We start from the raw sequence: 17,996 nt of genomic DNA, 5'->3' as shown, positions 1-17,996 counted from the left end.
TCTGGTACAAATATACACCCATACCCTGGTCATTCCCGGAGACGAACTGACAGACTTGTACCAGTACCCACTAAGGAAGAAAGCAGCCTTGTTGCCTCAGACTCGTGAAAATAAAACAGCAGATTATTTTGGCTGGGCTGTACAAGGACATTCCAGAAGAATTCAGACTGTGTTCGGTCTCACAAGTATCAGCAGGCAGGTCCATGCCCTTCTTTACCATGCGGGCAAAAGCTAATGCCGGCAGGCTCCAAATAACCAGGTGGGAAATGCTTAAAATGATAAACAGCACTGAGCTCAGCTTTAATTTTATCAAGGAAGAACTGGGAGCAATGTGCTTCATAGTAATGCTTCAAAAGACAAAGGTCCTTAGCTTATCAGAATCAAGTTTAAAAATAAAATATAGGCCATAGTAGGAAACTATATTTGTCCTCTGTCCAGCCGGACAGGGTATTTATTTGAACAATTTTTTAGAACAGTTAATTAGATCGTTTCTGGCACAGTCCTGTACCACATTCAAGAGAAGACAAAACAACATATAAGGGAAAATATTTCACAGGCAAAGAGAGAGCAAAGCTGGCCACTTTAGGATCGATTTTAAATTGACGTGTTTGCCAGGAAACACAACACACAACTGAGATATAACACAATGGTTAAGTTGTGAGCGTGCTACAGAAAGGCGACGTTTCGATCCCTTAAAGCTCTAGTTACATGGGATCATCATCAGGACAGAAAATTGAAAACATTTGCCTGCCTGTAGTTATCAAACACCCGCCCCAGTGTTGGGCTCCTTAGATCTTGAGCAAACGAATAGCCTAAGTCAACCGTTCGGGATCTTGTTGCAAAATGGGGCAAATTTCTCCGATTAGGGTGTAACGCTGTCCACACTGTTGCCAGCGGAATGTGACATCAATTTCGTCACCGAGGTTTTCTGATATAAAATACTTTGTCCAGAATGGGGTTGGCTGCCCGGTTGAGGGTCGAGGTCAGCGCTGTAAGAGTACAGTGACTCAGTTACAGTTAGGGTTCTTTGGGCGGGGGAACGATGTCCTCTCCGTGTCTGCGGGGGAACGATGTCCTCTCCGTGTCTGCAGAGATTGTCAATTTAAAATCGATCCTAAAGTGGCCAGCTTTGCTCTCTCTTTGCTTGTGAAATATTTTCCCTTATATGTTGTTTTGTCTTCTCTTGAATGTGGTACAGGACTGTGCCAGAAACGATCTAATTAACTGTTCTAAAAAATTGTTCAAATAAATACCCTGTCCGGCTGGACAGAGGACAAATATAGTTTCCTACTATGGCCTATATTTTATTTTTAAACTTGATTCTGATAAGCTAAGGACCTTTGTCTTTTGAAACATAAACTACCCACGGTCCTCAGCCAACTGTTTGGGTTCCCTTGTTTAAATAAGAAATCATAGTAATGCAGCACTGATATGTGTTAGACTTAATGACCGCAATGGAGGGGAGTGTGTGACAATATTGGTGCGTCCTGCTGCACATTTATCCCAGGGAATGACCGGTATATTAGGACATTAACTCTTGCCTCCAAGCTCTGAACCGTTTACAAAGAGACATGCATGAGGATAGAGGTGGCCCTGAGCAGGAGCGGTTCTGGAATAAGTTCTCCTGGCTCCCCCAGTGGCTTTCCGGTCTGTGCTCATCGTTGCTGCCAGTTATCATTATGTTCTTGTTTCTATGTAATTTCGTGCTATTGGGGATTTCCTTCTGTAAAACCGCAGCCCTCAAATTGGGTAGAATAAAATTGGGTAGAATGCAAGTAACTAGGAAAGTAGTAATTCCTAAAACCGGAGAACAGCCCCTCAATAAAGTGTCTGTCATGAAGCATGGATTAGATAGTGTAGTTGGAATTGTAAAATTGAAACCGTACATAAAATATTCGATGAATAACGATACATTCATGTATAAAAACGAAATTGCATCTTTATTGACAAATTCCCCCATTGTGAACTCCACGTCAACCACAACTCAGAAATATGTATTTAGACAGGCTCTGAGACCCATGCCCGAAGTCATTGATTGACAGGTCGCAGCTGGGGTGGCATATAGCTGGCAGATAAATTTGCAAACAGGAAACCCCAGATCAATCCCACAGATAGGGTCAACAATACCATAATAGTCCAGGGCGATTGGCCCTACATAGCACACATGGTCGGAGGGGTGTGCGTGCTCCAAAAACACCATAAACTCAGATGCCACATGAAGTTAGGAAAACATGGCCAATCAGGGCATAGCACAAGCAATGCATTCAGTGATCATGCGCTCCCCATGCCAGACAGCTGGGCTCAGTAGACAGTGGTCGCACTGTGTCCGCGCAAGGCCGAGGCCAACTTGGATTCCTCATCCAATACAATCATTTATGGCTCCAAAGACAGAGGTTCAGATTCCTTACCAAAAAAGGATTGACAGAACTATTTTATTGCATTCAATGCACTATATAAAAATGCATGTTAGACCGATTGTTAATTGAGACAGTCCTCAGACCCTATGCCTGTGCCCCTGCCGTATTGTTTAATTAAAGAAACTATTCATGTTTTGCCAAACGCCTCATGTCTCTTGTTTCTTCAAGCTATTTCATGTACAAGCAGCAAGAGAAGCTTGGATAGCTGCTGTTGTGCTGCTCACATTCTGTAAACGGAGGGAGTCTTCACTGCTACTGCTGCTCTGTTACTGCTATTCTTTGAGGGAGGTAAGTTTGCAGTACTGATTCTTTGGCTGACTCTGTTTTGTGGGAAGAACACTTTCACTGCCAGATGCCCATGCTACAGCTTTTTAGAGAGAGGGGCAAACTTGCAGTGCTAATGGCCATGCAGTACATTTACTCTGTGTCGCACTGAAGCTGAAGCATGAGAAAACCTTTTCACATGACGAGAGACAAAGTTATTGGCATTGGCAATGCTTATTTGATCTGCTAACCACTGACATTTTGTCATAACACAAAAATGTCTAACATATGTTTCTGCCAAATGCTGGTAAGTGCATCATACTTCCATCAAACTTCACTTCATTAATTGCCCTGCTTAAAATTCAACCATGGAGAATTAGTTTCCTAATAAGGTAATGTAAATTGATTTATTTTTTTCAAATTCAAGCCTCAACTCTGTTGCTTAGTAAATTTTTAACATACATCTAAGCACAAAATTTCCTACTGGATATTTAATCATTATTTTTATTATTCTTTTTATGCATCTAGCAAACAATCAACATCATACAATTCATAACCATAGAGAGTAGCACTTCGTATTACAGTATACAAGATAATTGATGGAAAAAGAGCAATATGTGTCAGTTAAGACATACGAGTATACACCTGGCACAAAGAAAACAAGCATTGGAAATGCAATAGGTCTTGCATTTTTTTGAATTACAGCTACTGGCATTGTAAATGGCAATGTGTTACGTATTATGTACGTGGTGTGTAGTGGAATTTTGTGGGTAGGAGCTCTTATGTTTCTCACATCCATAAATGAGTAGCTTATCACAGGGTGGCGCCAAAGAGCAATTTGTGAGCTGAAGGTGAGAGTGCACGGACGAGCCGAGAGAAGCCGGGAAACGGGAGACGCCCGAGGAGACGCCCAAGGAGCGGTAGCCGAGCACCCGAAATCTTGAATCCAGCATCGCACATCTAGCTCGGCGGCGGCAGAAGAGAGCAGCGGTAAGAGGTAGAGGCAGGCAGGCGGGAAGGGGAGAGAGAGCGTAGCTTCACGGCCATCGGCATACAGCCTCGCCTTGCCTCGCCTCGCCTTGCCTCATTTTGCCTTGCCTCACCTCGCATCGCACCGCATTGCCTCACCCAATCGACATCAAAGGAACTCGGCGCTCAGGACTTTAGCGGAACACGGAGGTGGGGGTATTTCAGCACACCTCCTCTGCTTATTTGTTCAAGCGTCTCTGCATGTTCTCTGCACTGGACGTCTGGCACATCAACACAGGCCCCCTCCGTTTTTCCCGTGGTTTGGAGCCTATTAGGAGCCCATTAGGAGCCTATTAGGAAGAGGCACCGGTCTTGCTGAGAGAACCCAGTGCCTTGTTTGCCACGCTTGCTACGAGGTAAGAGGCGGAGGTGGAGGCGGGGGAAGGAGGGAGGGACGCGAGCGCGGCCGCCGTTAGAGGTGGCTGCGAAGTAAGAGCCGGGGGTGTCGACCGAGGGGGCTGCTTGACCAGGTCTTCCAGCTTGCGGTCCCCCTGTGTGCTCCGCTTGCACTGTCCCCCTCTTGCCCCAAGCTGATTTCTACCTGATTACTAGCGCCGCTCCCGCCCCACCCTCCTGAAATAAGCGGCCCATCGACGCGATCGGAGATACATCTAACCTGCAATCAATCTCCCGGTGGTCAGCAGACGCCTCACAATTAACAGTTTTCCAACAGCCCGCTAATTTCACCACAAAATTCAAAAGCCCAACTGGCAAAAACAAAAAACAAAAAAAAAACTAACTTCTTCAATACTCCAAAAAACAAGGCAAACCCCGGTATACTGCTGGTAAACTACTATTCAAGATACTTGTCAATCCGGAGGAACAAACGCACCGCCCGCCCAACAAAAAGTAAACCTCAATCGTCTCAACCATCATAAAAATGAGATCAGGAAAGATACGAGGCGAAGACAATCCACCAGAGAAACCTCAGGGGAAGACAAAAAAGGGAAACGGAGTCCTTCCGAGCGCGATCAACGAGGCAGTGGAAGGAGCTGCTGCGGGCAGGGGCAAGAGCCACAAAAAACTAAGTTTGAAAAAGCCATGCACCAATTCTACGGAGCCAGTAGAACCCCTCCATGCAATGACAAAACGACATGGTTCTCAGAGCCCAGTTGTGGCAGCAAAGGGGCCCCACAAGGGCAGCACAGCCTGCGGCCAACCTGATCACGACGCAATGCCCTCTCCTGCCCAAATTGCTCAAGCCCTGCGTCCCAAAGCAAGCAAACGTGCTTTAATTACTGACTTCCTAAAAGTTTGCCAAAGACTCTCCACCGGGAGTGGTGTGGAATTCCTACAAGATAACGTCAGCTCCAAATCTTACAGCAGCCAATATAATGCCGCCACAGAGACAATGAACAAGGGTACTAAATTATCATCGATTCCATCTACTTCAAGGTGCCACAGTGAGCCCCGTAACGCCCCAAATATTAAAACAAGAAGGAATTCTGGGGGCGGGGGATTAGGTCCTCCCGGGCTAGAAGACTCGATCAGCCACCAACAGGTCAAAGACCCGGGCCGTCTCTCGTCGTATCCACCTTCCAAGGCTCAACAAGCATTCCACACTTCATCGGTTTGTGCTTTAGTCCATCGGGCTTCAGACGCAAGTAACGACGTGAGCAACGATTCGGTCTTCCTGGGGCAAAGCCCACGATCGACCCAAATAACCATCCCTGAAACAACAGAGGAAGGCTCACCTCAAAACCAAAACTGCACCCAAAAGCTGCCGACACCGCCAACGGTGAGCTCCCCTAGTTCAACGAGTGGTCACTTCACACTGAAATCAGACAAAAAGGAGGGAAACCATAGCTTCCTCTCTGCAGGATCAGCAACTGATGTGATCGAAGATATTAAAGTTAGTAGAATTTCGAAGTCACTAGAAGATAATGTTCCAGCAAATGACACTGCAGAGCTCAAAAGAAGCACTTGTCCGCTTCCCGCACTTTATGATTTAAGCCCAGGCAATGAAGACAGCATCTTAAAAAGGACATCGCGAAGGAGTGCCTACCTGTGCGAGCATCAAACCCAAATTGATTTAAGTCCAGGTAATGAAGACAGCATCCTAAAAAGGACATCGCGAAGGAGTGCCTACCTGCGTGAGCATTAAACCCAAATAGATCCTTCTAAACATCTTGACTCCTCATTTATACTCAGTCACACCCAGGGAGAAACCTTCGAGAGCACTCAAACAGCCACAATAGGCGTAGCCATGTCCTACCATGCAGACAAATTCGACATGCAAGTCGACCTGCTAAACCTCTTGGCTTTTCATGTCCAGGGAATTGAATCAAACTTACAGGACTTAAATAGTATGATTACTAAGGTGCAACTTAATAAGGACTCCTCTTTTTATACCTGTCACTGCTCCCAAAAAACAGATAAACTGGCCACCGTACCCAGTTTGATGACACAAATACTGGGGGCCGTTAGGGATTCATCAAAGGAAACAAAGATAACGACAAACCAAGCAAACGTCCAACAAGACGTCAATAAGGAATCTGGCCGGCCTATAGACGATGATAGCTGTGGCAAGGAAAGCTCGGAACCCCGAGACAAATCCTCCTCTCTCTCTACCAACGACACACCCACAACAGTAACCTCAGATGATCAAAATCCAGTTGCCACCCGAGAGGAAGCTCTGCTAACTCAGGTACTACCACCAATCAAGGAAACAGGCTTCAATCACACTGAACAGGCACCCACTCTCACAAAGAGAGAAAGGAAGCGCCTGAGAAAAGCAAGAAAACTCAAACCACAGACTCGAGGGGTGCTACAAATTCAGTCCCAAACAACAAACAACAATTCCAACGGCAAAGAAGTTACACAGCAGTCAGAGGCTGCCCCACCTCAAAACAAAATAACATCAGAGCCAGGGCTACCTTCAATAACTAATTCTCCACCCAAGGAAACTTCTATTTCCAACGGTCCAATAGAACGTATAAGTCCAACCCAGAACGCAAGGAAAGTGTATTGCATTTTCAACCCTCCAGGGGTGAAAGCAGAACGCAACTTACCAAGTCCAGACTCAGCTCATAATGCAGAGATTGAGCAAGGATCTCAACCAAAAGCCAGCTCCCAACTCATGCAAGCACCAGCAAACGACGGGCAAGCAGATGCAGACAAACCCATCAAGAGTAAGGTCAAAAAGACAACAGACATGCTGAGTTTAGAAATTCAAGCATCGTCAGTCCCGGCTCCTAATGGCAATGGTAGGGAGGCAACAAGCAGTGTGAACACATCTAACTCGCCCATATTAGAGCTAGAGGCAGAACGGGTAGGACCAGCCTCGCCAAATCCCGAAGAGAGAAGACGTCCAAAAGATCAAAAACGGCATATCCCAAGTAATAAAATCGAGCCAATTCCGCAATATAGCTCGAGAGGGCCTCACGACATACTAAACAGAGGGTCCATTTTAAAACTGCTAGAAGTACTACCTGGTCTCCGACATATAAAATCAAGTGACTTGGTATCAATCGAGTTTAAACCAAACCCTCTCAAACTAGCCCCTGAATCCACGATAACAACGTGGACCAAACATACTGTCACCGAACTAATCCTGACACATAGGGAGGACTTTGCTCTATGGGGCATGGAGCTAAAAAAGGTGGAGCCTGCTCGATATCCCAGCCCGTTGCAGAAAGAAAGCCCAAAACGAAGTCTTTTAAAAAACGCCAAAGGTCCAGATCAAAGAAGCTTTATCGAAGATGAAGTTCACCCACTCAGGCAAATTACAATTACTTTTGCCCACCAGGAAGCAGCCATACCCGAAAGGCATCAACAAGCCTCCCTGGCACTAACCCAAAGGAACCTAGAATGAACCAACGTTAGACGAATAAAAGGTAAAGAGCAGGGCTGCAAGATCTGTTCGTGGAACGTCAACGGACTAATCACAAAGCTGGAGGAAGATGACTTCATAGAATTCATCACCCAGTACAAACTACTTTTGTTTCAGGAAACATGGTTGACAAAAAACACACCGCTGGTGGGATACAAAGAATTTTTCACATCAGCACATAAGGAGGCACGTCTTGGCAGGGCCAAGGGTGGCCTATCAATTTACATATCTACTGACTTCTCATGGTCTTCCAGCTGCATTGAACTAGACTCCACATGGATGCAATGCATCAAAATTGAAATTTCGCCCATTATGGGTTTATTGATCGTAAACTTATAGATGCACCCCGGTGGAAAACAGAAAGGGAAAAGGATAAAACAACTAATCACAGTAATTAACACACTGAAAACCACCTACCCGAGCGATAACATGCTTATAACCGGAGATTTCAACCTGAATTTATTGCAGGGCGATGAGGGAACTCTCCCTACTCACATTGATCCACGACAGGGCAACCAAAGTAGGAAAAGCGCAATGGGGAGGCAATGCGCCACCGAACTGGAGGCCCTCCACTTATATACACTAAATGGAAGGGGCCACTTGGACAATCCAGCAGCCCTAACGAGGGTTAGGAAGACCTCAGGTTCAACAATAGACTATACTTTGGTTGACCCCGACCTATTCCCTCATATTAAAGATTTCCATATTCAGGCACGGGGAGAAAGCGATCACTTCCCACAGTCCTTTGCATTAATAGTTCTGCCAACTAAGTCCGAGCATGCGCAGCCTTTATCTTTGAACACCCAACTTTTTAATCTGCAAAGGCTAAACTGGAACGAAGAGAACATTTCCAACTTAATGGAGACATGCCACTCATTGTTGTCACCACCTGCCACGTCAAAAGACATAGTAAAGACCTGGGAATCCTTCGTGGCGGATATAAACAAGAAATACCAAAGTAAACGCAGAGGACAAAAAACAATAAGAAACGTAGGAGGGAAATGGTACACTCCAAAACTACGCCTATTAAAAAGGCAACTAAACGCTTATCTCAGGGCTCAACGTAAAAAGGATCTTCAACTACCACAACAAACCCTGAAAAAAATTGAATCCTTAAAAAAAGAGCTAAAACGAGAGTTTAAAATGGCCAAGCGACAGCACATGGAAAAACTTGAGTGCATTATACTCCATGCAAGCAAACAGCGGAATTCCAAAGACTTTTGGGCAAAAATAAATCTCATGCTCAACGGCAAACATCGTCAGTTTAACTCAGACATGACCGATCAACTCTGGTGCAGCCACATCGATTCACTATATAACTTCATTCACGACACATCCACCGATATCACAGTGGCACTACCATCTGAGTTCATTCTAACCCAAAGCACGAGTTTAATGGCAGAATCAAAGTACCCCGAATCCAAAGCCACCTGCAAACCACTGACACTGGAGCATACAGGAGCAATCGACCAAATCACAACGACGCAGGTACTGAATATCATAAAAAATTTGAGAGCAGACGGAGCTCCTGGTCCAAACGGCCTCCTCAATGCTCTATTTAAGCAAGATCCAAAGTTTTGGGCTAGCCAATTGTCTCCCTTGTTTTGTCACAGCCTAATCACCGGGAACATTTCTGACTCCTGGAGGGGCAGTATTTTACATCCGATATACAAATCAGGGCCCCGCTCAGACCCAAACAATTATAGGCTAATAGACTTAATAGACGTAGAGGCCAAGATCTACGCATCAAATCTTTTGGTAGAACTGGAATCTTGCGTCAGTAGCAAAGGGCTAATCCCTCTGACACAAACAGGTTTTAGGGCTGGAACGGGCAGTCTCACAAACTTATCCGCGCTAACCCTCCTGGCTAAAAAGGCAATCGACAATTCCACTACGCTTTACACTTGTTCCTTAGACCTGACAGCGGCTTTCGATAAAGTGCCTAGATCCAAACTTTGGGCCAAAATGAAAGCCTGGGGTGCACCGCCAAAGCTACTGGGAGCAATTATAGAGCTATACTCGCACACCTGGGTTCAAATAAAAAAAGGAGACGGCCGATGCCTAACTAAGAAATTCACAACTTTGAACGGCCTAAAACAAGGCTGCGTGCTGGCCCCCAGCTTCTTTAATATCTACACCGCAGACCTAGAAAGCAATCTACGTACAATCCAGGGAGATCCACCAAAACTGGGCCAAACATCCATAGCCAGTCTACAATACGCAGACGACATTGTGCTCCTCTCAAAAACCCCGATCGGCCTACAACGTTTGATTTCCAAACTCGCGTTATACATCACCAAAGCAAAATTAACTATAAACCTCAAAAAATCAAACATCCTATGTTTCTCCAGCTCTCGAAAGAAAAAACCAAAATTTGTATGGAGGATAAATTCTTCTACATTAACACAGTTGGACAAATATAAATATTTGGGCATTTCACTCGACCATAAATTAAAGTTCAATCACCACTTAGAACTAGGGAAATCAAAAGCTAAACAGCTTCAATTTGCCTTAAAAACCATACAAAAACACCTAAGTGGTAGTTCAACTGCCCATATGCTAAAGATCGTAGCTGCCAAATTCTTGCCATCGCTCACATATGGCTCGGAAATGATGGCAATCAGGGACTCCAAAGTGCTAAATCTCGCCCAATCCAGACTGTTTAAAAACCTCTTTTCAATCCCGAGACACATCTAACAAGCCCAAATACGGTTGGAATATGGACTAACTAATCAGACTCCGGCAAGACAAGGTGGGTGCTCTGGCAAAATTCTACTAGTGCATGAGGGATGCTGAAGACAACACACTTGCCCACCTCTGCTGGCTAAAGGTCGAAAAACAGGCCGGGTCCCCTAACTCAATATACAAATCCCTTAGGCAAGCGCTCGATTCATTAAAGCTGGAAGAAGCCTGGCTTTCACCTATGTCATACAATGCTTTTAAACTGCTTGCCAACAAAGCTATCAAACAAGTATCGCTGCTAATGGACAAAGCCGCAGTGGCTGGTAAAAGCCATGCCTGGATTGTGTTGCCAACCTACAAACATCTGAAACCTCAACCATACTTGCAAGACTGTTTTAGGGACTATTATAAGAGGAAATTAAGCCTTCTGAGACTGGGATGCTTTTCGAGTAAAGACCTCACCCCCAAATGGCAACGGTCCTGGCCAACTTCTGCCTGTCGTCTCTGCGGCAAGGCCGTAGAGTCTTTATTGCATCTAATATGCATATGCCCGGTACTGCAAAAATCAAGGAAAACGCTTTTGCTACCACTTTTAAGAGAAGCTCAGGTGAGAACTTGCAGGGCGGCTGTGATAGAATGCCTCAGCGGATCTCGGATACAACTAGCTTGCAAAACCATAAAATTCTTGGCTGATGCTGCTGAAGAGCTAGAACACAAGGCAGTAATTAAAGATGACCCTGGCCAACTGGTCTCATCACGGCTGACCCTGGACCCCCACCTTCCCTCCTAACGGATACTCCTTTACTCTCACGTTTCCAGGTTGCGTTCTCCATTGTGAGTCAAAATGTGTATCTCTCACCAAACTACATTTATTCCCTAAAGTATTTGCACCTTTTCCCAGAACAATCATCTGCTGCTTCTAAGTTCCAATGAGACAGCCATACCCTCCCTCAGCCATACCCCTATAATTTTACACTGCAATTGTATATTTGTGTAAGTTAGCTAAGATTACGCTATTTTAACTTATTATTTTTCAGTGATTTTAAAGCTGTTTTTATGTCGACTTCATGATGTACATGCTGTTTGCATGGTGGTAAGACCCACCCTTTTATGATTTTTACAAATCAAATAAAGTACAATTATTATTGTGGGTAGGATTGGATTAGTTGGAGAATTGTGTGGCATGGAATTGTGTGGTGTGGAGTGGATTTGTGTTGTGGAATTTTCTTGCATGGTGAGCTGTGGAATTATGTGGTATTGAGTGTACAGGATTTATGTGGAGTGGATTTGTGTGTTATGGAGCGTAAATATGTTGAATGGCATTTTGTGTTTTGGAGTGGTATGTAGTGGAGGTTAATCATGTGGTGTGTTGATGAATTTGCGCAGGAAGGAACAATACATAAATAAAAGAGTAAGACCATACATAATAGGGGATAGTCGGCGGGGAGCGACAATAAGAAAATATGTATTTACACTAATGAAATTGCAAATGCTTTATGTACCAGAATGCAATTGCACGTAGTTATTGTTGGGTACCACGTTAACTAGGAGCTCTTAAGCCTTAACACTAGTGATGTCTGGAAATTGACTATTAATCGGTTACAACAAAGGAACTTTCCACCTTGATATTTGAGAAAGGGTGAAAAGTTTTCCACTAGCCCCAGGCCTGAGACAACAGGTTGAAACACCTTAAAGCAAAGGCTCAACTCACACTAGAGCAATACTCTTGATCAGGGCAGAGATATTGGGCCCGATGTAGGTGGCTAAATACCGGTCGGTAACGGTGAAATTTCACCGCTACCGACTGGTATTTCGCCGATTGCAATTTTCGTAATACCGAATGGATTAGATAATACGGAATCGGTAAAATAAGGAAAACCAGTTACCGATTCGTTATTACAGAATCGGAGATACCGAAAACCCCAAATACCGATTTGATAAATAAGAATCGGTAAAAGAGATGTACCAAAAATTGGTAATACCGAATGTGAGAAGTTGGCCTGGTATATGATGCTCACTAGTTCTAGTGATCACCTTGTACCATGCCGAGCAACCCTTATGATGATTGGTTGTAAGTCAACCTTATAGACCAGCTATCCTAGTAGCGTGGACAAAGCAGTCTTAGGCTAAACTCCGTAAAGGCATGTGAAGCAAGCTGTTTTACCATACACAATCCCCTTGAATACCAAATGAAAGGACACCACACAGATATATATTGAAAATATATATATATTTATTTACTACAAATATCCCCTATACTCTTTATGAGCACAGAAGCAAATGCGTTAAAACAAAACACAGTTTAAATACACAAAAGTTGCACAATATGGATGAGCCCTAGGGGCCACTTAAACCATATACTAAAATAGTGGTATAAGAACCACCAATCTGAAAGGAAATAGGCCTAGGGCCTGGGGAATCGCTGGAGCTGTTCGGGACTAACAGTGAAGAAGTCGGGAAAGGCCCGCGGGACTCGGGTGCAGTGCTTAAAGTGCACGCATGCACCAATGCAAAGTCAATGGTGCGTAAAAGTTACAAAGTTACTGCAAAAGGAGTCTTCCGACTGGACTAGGACTATCAAACTTTAGAGTTAGGCACTAGAGGTATATACCAGTGTAGGAACACCAGCGTTAGTAAGTTACCTCACCCACAGGAAGCCAGTGCATAGGTGCCAAAGTGTGTCGGGTTTCGTCACGCAGTCTGATGGTGCCTGAGGATGAAGATGCTGCAGGCGTCCAGGCGAGAAGTGTCCGGTGTGATCCAAGGGTGGATCGAAGATGTGAAGACCTGAAATCAGAGGGGACAATGTTCAGAAGTCACTAGCTAGTGACTGGCGAGGAACCAGGATGGAACCAGGCAATGTCGGGGGCAAACAGGCGATGAGGTGCAGCTTGTCTCTGCAGCCACATGAACACGAAGAGGTCTAGGATGTCAAGGAGTCAATCACAAGCTGTCCCACGAAGGTTCTAGCTGATGGCGGTGTCGGCAACTTGATTGGAGCAAACAGGCCTTGGCTAATGCAAGCCACGCAGCAAGTGAAGAAAGCTTAATTCCCGGACCAGCAAGGTCAGAGGTGCTGCTCCTTTTTACAGAAACGAGGGCCAATCTGGAGCAACCAGACCAGCAGTTTAGATTGTAGATTTTGTCGCCAAGGTGGCCACTAGCAGCGTGGCAAGTGACCGGATGACGCGTCAAGTGGCAAAGTGTAAAAGGGCCCCACGCAGATCGTGGAGATGCTGGGGGGCTGATCTTTGGTGCAGATGCTGCTCCATAGTGGGGCTTCTCAAACCCCAAAGCACAGCATCGAGGAAACCTCGGGTGCTGCGCAGTCAGCTTCTGAGGGGTCTTTCAAGATGGCCGGTCTCACGTCTCTCGATGCCTCCACGGGTCTCTTCTTTTCAGGGACTGTGGATCGGGCTGTGAGATGTCTGGGAATCTAGGTCTTGTCAGGCTCTGGGCTCGCGCTCCAGCGGGAGGCGGTGGCAAAGCAGACGTCGAGTTGCTGGTTGGTGCCTGTATTCACAGGGTGGTCACTTCTTGGCCACAAGGGAGATTCTCTTCAGTCTTCTGTGCAGCAGAATGTCGAAGTCTAGTTTTCTTCTTAGTTTCAAGTCGAGTTCAGGATGATCTGAAGTCTTGGGACACAGCTACTACTCTTATTCCAAATCTAGGGGCCGGATTACCTGCTAGGTCCCTCCTCTGGGTGGGACCAGGAAGGGGGGTGGTTACACCCCCTTTCCTTTGTCCAGCTTCGCGCCAAGACTGGGGAAGGAGAGCCCCAGCACCGGTTTGAACTGGCATATGCACAGGGACACCTTGTGTGCCCCAGGCATGTCTCATTCTATTCAGCCCTGTCCTACCCAATACACAAAATCCTGTCTGGGGTGGTGCTAGCACCTCCCAAGGCAGGAAACCCTTTGTCCAAGCCTCCCTCGCTGGAAGGACTCCCAGCAGCAGGAGGTCAGACTTGTGTCTGTGGTGGCAGCATCCATTTTGTGATGCTGAGGCTCTAGTTTAACTTTAACCGGGGTTCAGGTTATGTACATGTCGTGTCCCTCTAGAAGGGTGGAATGCTACCCCCGTCGCCAGAACCGGCGAGGGGGTAGTATTCCAATTCGTATGACACCTTACTCGACATGTTTTGATAAAGCCAAACCAAAGTTAGCAAATAACCGCGAGGATTATAATGCACTTAAGAGTATATGGTATGGCAGTATCATGGAACAGCTACAGGAAGTGGTTCTGAAAGCTGCAGACAGGCTCAGCTCATGCTAGAGCACCATCTCACATATTTCCAAGCACTCTGCCTCCAGGATTGATGAGGCCTTCCATAGGAGTGGCTGATAGGTTAGGCATAGGCATACTATACCTAAGTAAGGGGTGATTACACCTACTTACCCCAGCTGAGTGATCAGCCAGTTGTGTCAAATATGGAGGCCAGGCCAGGGGTGGCACAATACGTGCTGAAGCCCCTGGTAGGCCTTGGTAACACCTATGCCCTGGGTACCCTGGGTACACTGTTACAGGGGCCTATAAGGTGAACCAGTTCCAATTTGTAATGCACCTAGAGTGCATTGGCATCAATTTAGAGAGAGAACAGCAGGCTGTGGGTCTGATTAGCAGGCCCACAGCCACATTAAGTCATTAAACAGTGAAGCAAAAAGCAGAAATTTGGGATGACCATAGGATAGCAGACCCTACTCTCGTACACCGAATTTCATGAAATTCAGTATTTAAGAGTTGGTAATTACCACTGACTCAAAGCAGGTGGTAATCATGTGCACAGCATTTAAACAGCCCCAAAATGCAACAGTCTCCACACAATGGCGGCCCTCTACGTTATTGCAAGGCAGCTATGACTACAGGCAGCAGGAATGAGGATCTGGAGAAGGGAGGAACGCATATACAGACAGCGCATCACACTATTTCAACTCACTGAGACAGAAATTCATGAAAGGTACAGGCTACACCCCCAAACTATCCTGGACCTGATACGGGACCTGCACCCACTCCTGGAGCATCCTACACCAAGGGCGCACGCTATACCACCACATGTCCAGGTGCTCTGTAGCCTCCACCTATTAGCATCAGGAAGCTACCAGGGGGTGATAGCTGCGGCAGGTGGTGTATCGCAGAGCTGCCTGTCTCGGTTCCTTAACAATTTCCTGGATACCATGATGCAAAAGATACATCACTACATACGCTTCCCCACCACACAGGCCGGACTCCAGAAAACAAAAACAGACTTCTACCAAAAGGCACAGTTCCCGCATGTTATAGAGTGCATTGACGGGACACACATACCTATCTGCCCACCTGCAGCGAACGAGTACATCTACCATAACAGAAAATCCACTCACTCCATAAATAAATCCAGTACTTGTATAGCGCACGAATTACCCCCGAAGGGGTCTCAAGGCGCTGAGGGCCGTTGGGAAGATTAAGCATGCAGGTCATCTGCGATGCAGCCAACATCATCACCGACTTCGTGGCAAAATTTCCTGGGCGCACCCATGACTCCTACATATTCCGCTACAGTGGGACATACACACGTCTGGCTGGGGGAGAATTTGGAGAAGGATACCTGCTAGGTAAATCACTGTGATACACCCTGATGTATACTGCTGATGAATGTGTTGGTGTTTGTTATTAATGACACTTTCTTTCTCTCCTAGGTGATAGCGCATATGCCGTGCAGGCATTCATCCTCACTCCTTACCTGAACCCATTAACCCCAAGTGAGAGACGATATAATGCTGCGTACAAATCAACACGCAACGTGGTGGAGCGGACGTTTGGGCTGTTGAAGAGCAGGTTCCTCTGCGTCCACAAAAGTGGAGGCGCCCGTCAGTACCGACCCATCATCTGCTACAAGATCGTCGCTACATATGCTATGCTGCATGACCTGGCAACTAAATAAGGGACAGCAGTCGATTTGACCGACTCTGAGGACGATGACGATGACTTTCCACAACCAGAGCCCAGCGCAACAGGAGCGGCACCAGCACCAGATGGGAGACAAAGATGGGCTGTAATTACACGGAACTATTTCTAGGTAAGTAAGGAGACACGGCCAGTAATTGTGTATGACTGACGTAGTTTAATAGCATGTCACTATGCCACATCATGAAGGGCTTAACATAGCAGTCCCAATTCCAAACAGTCTACTAAGCCGTCATGGGTTAATTCACCCATGTATCAAAAACAAGTATGCCTGGCATTACTTCCTGCGCCCACGCACAACACTGCTGCTTCCTCTGTGTACACTGTCCTCACTGGCAATATGTCCTGTGCCACCACTTTGCCGTCCCCTGCTCCTCCTGGACTCTGTTACAGAGGGCGTTTCACTACTGCGGTTATTTGTCTCCTCACTGTCCGCCATATCACCTGCACCAGTATTGGCAGTCTGATTATTTTGTAGCACTTCAAATGCAGTGGTCACTGTCACCAGCCCCCTTGCCACATCCCGGCTGCAGTGTGCCATCTCCTCCTGCATGGCCACCGAGCGCCTGCAGCGCAGAGAAGTGGCAGTGCAGAGGCCGTTCACCGATTTGGTGTTGTTCTCCATGTTATGCCTCTCCCTGCGCCTTGCCATTCTGTCATCGTCCATCTTCTTGCACAGCAGCCTCACTGAGTCGGACATGTCCCTCATGCCCTCAGCCATGTGCCTCATTCCCTCAGCCAGTGTTGTGTTCATTGTGCAGATGCCCTTCTCTATGCACTGCAAGTGTGCTGTCCTGTGCCCCATCTGCCGCCAAACTGATCTAATTGCCTTTCCTTGCAGGTGCTGCACCTTCAACATGTTCACCTCCAGACCTGCATAGACACTCTGATCCTCGCCCTGCGAAGGTGGACTGTGTGCCCTAGCCCTGCGGCATCTGGCACACAGTGTGTGTGGTCGCTCTGTGGGGGACTGTGTACCAACAATATTGCCATCGTCTGGCACCGTTGGCTGTTCTACCCCCCCTGCAGTGCTCCTCGGACAACTCCATGTGTTGGAGGCTGGCAACTGCATGCCTCCTAGGTCTTGGAGATGATGGCGTTGGTGATGCTGCTGGTGATGCCGGTTGTGATGCCGGTGTTGATGCCGGTGATGGTGGTGTTGATGGTGGTGGTGTTGATGGTGGTGGTATTGACGGTGGTGGTGTTGTGGTGTGGCCCGCAGGCGAAATGACATCCTCCTCCTCCGCTCTATCTCACCGGGGTGCCTTTCCTGCCTTGCCTGGCGCAGCCCTGCACGATGTCTCGCCTGTGGAGACAGATTGTATATTAGTTCACTTGTCTGGCAGCATTTGCATAAAAATACATTTCATGTCTGCCAATAAATCCGACTGTCCTCTGCTTGCTTATCGCTGATGTGCGTCAAATGCCTTTGGGTTCAGTGGGCTGACTGTTATGATAGGTGTTACACTGACTACATCTCCCATAATGCATTGCTGGTGTTTAGTAAAACCTGTACTGGAGTGGGATTCACACTGCCTCATTGGGGAATGGGGTTAGGGAGTGGGGGGACGCAGCTTGGTGTGCATGCATCTTACCTTGTTTGGTTGCAGCTCTGGCTGACACTCTCAGGCTCAATGGTGGACTCCACAAGCAGTTCCAGGGCAGTCGGTGCAGGTGCTCTATTTTTTCCTCCTCCTGTCTGGTTTGCTTGCTTTTTCCTTTCAGACATCCTCTTCTTCGCCATACTCCTGAGGTCATACCACCTCTTTTTTAGGTCGTCCACGTCACAGTGGGTCACACCTATGGCATTATTGAGGTCCTGAATTCCA

At 46.6% G+C, this 17,996-nt stretch overlaps 1 long non-coding RNA gene across 1 annotated transcript; it reads left to right on the top strand.

Annotated features, from left to right (window-relative positions):
• Positions 1 to 2,605: 2,605 nt before the first annotated feature.
• Positions 2,606 to 17,618, top strand: LOC144821737 (uncharacterized). Its single transcript, XR_013608412.1, has 3 exons — positions 2,606 to 2,705; positions 15,900 to 16,279; positions 17,009 to 17,618. It is a non-coding gene; the product is annotated as an uncharacterized LOC144821737 (long non-coding RNA).
• The last annotated feature ends 378 nt before the right edge of the window (positions 17,619 to 17,996 follow it).

This window comes from Lissotriton helveticus, chromosome 2_2, assembly GCF_964261635.1.
Source record: "Lissotriton helveticus chromosome 2_2, aLisHel1.1, whole genome shotgun sequence".
In the NCBI taxonomy this organism is placed as follows: Eukaryota; Metazoa; Chordata; class Amphibia; order Caudata; family Salamandridae; genus Lissotriton; species Lissotriton helveticus.
Note: the sequence above shows the minus strand (reverse complement) of the source record. Positions and strands in the feature narration are given on the sequence as shown.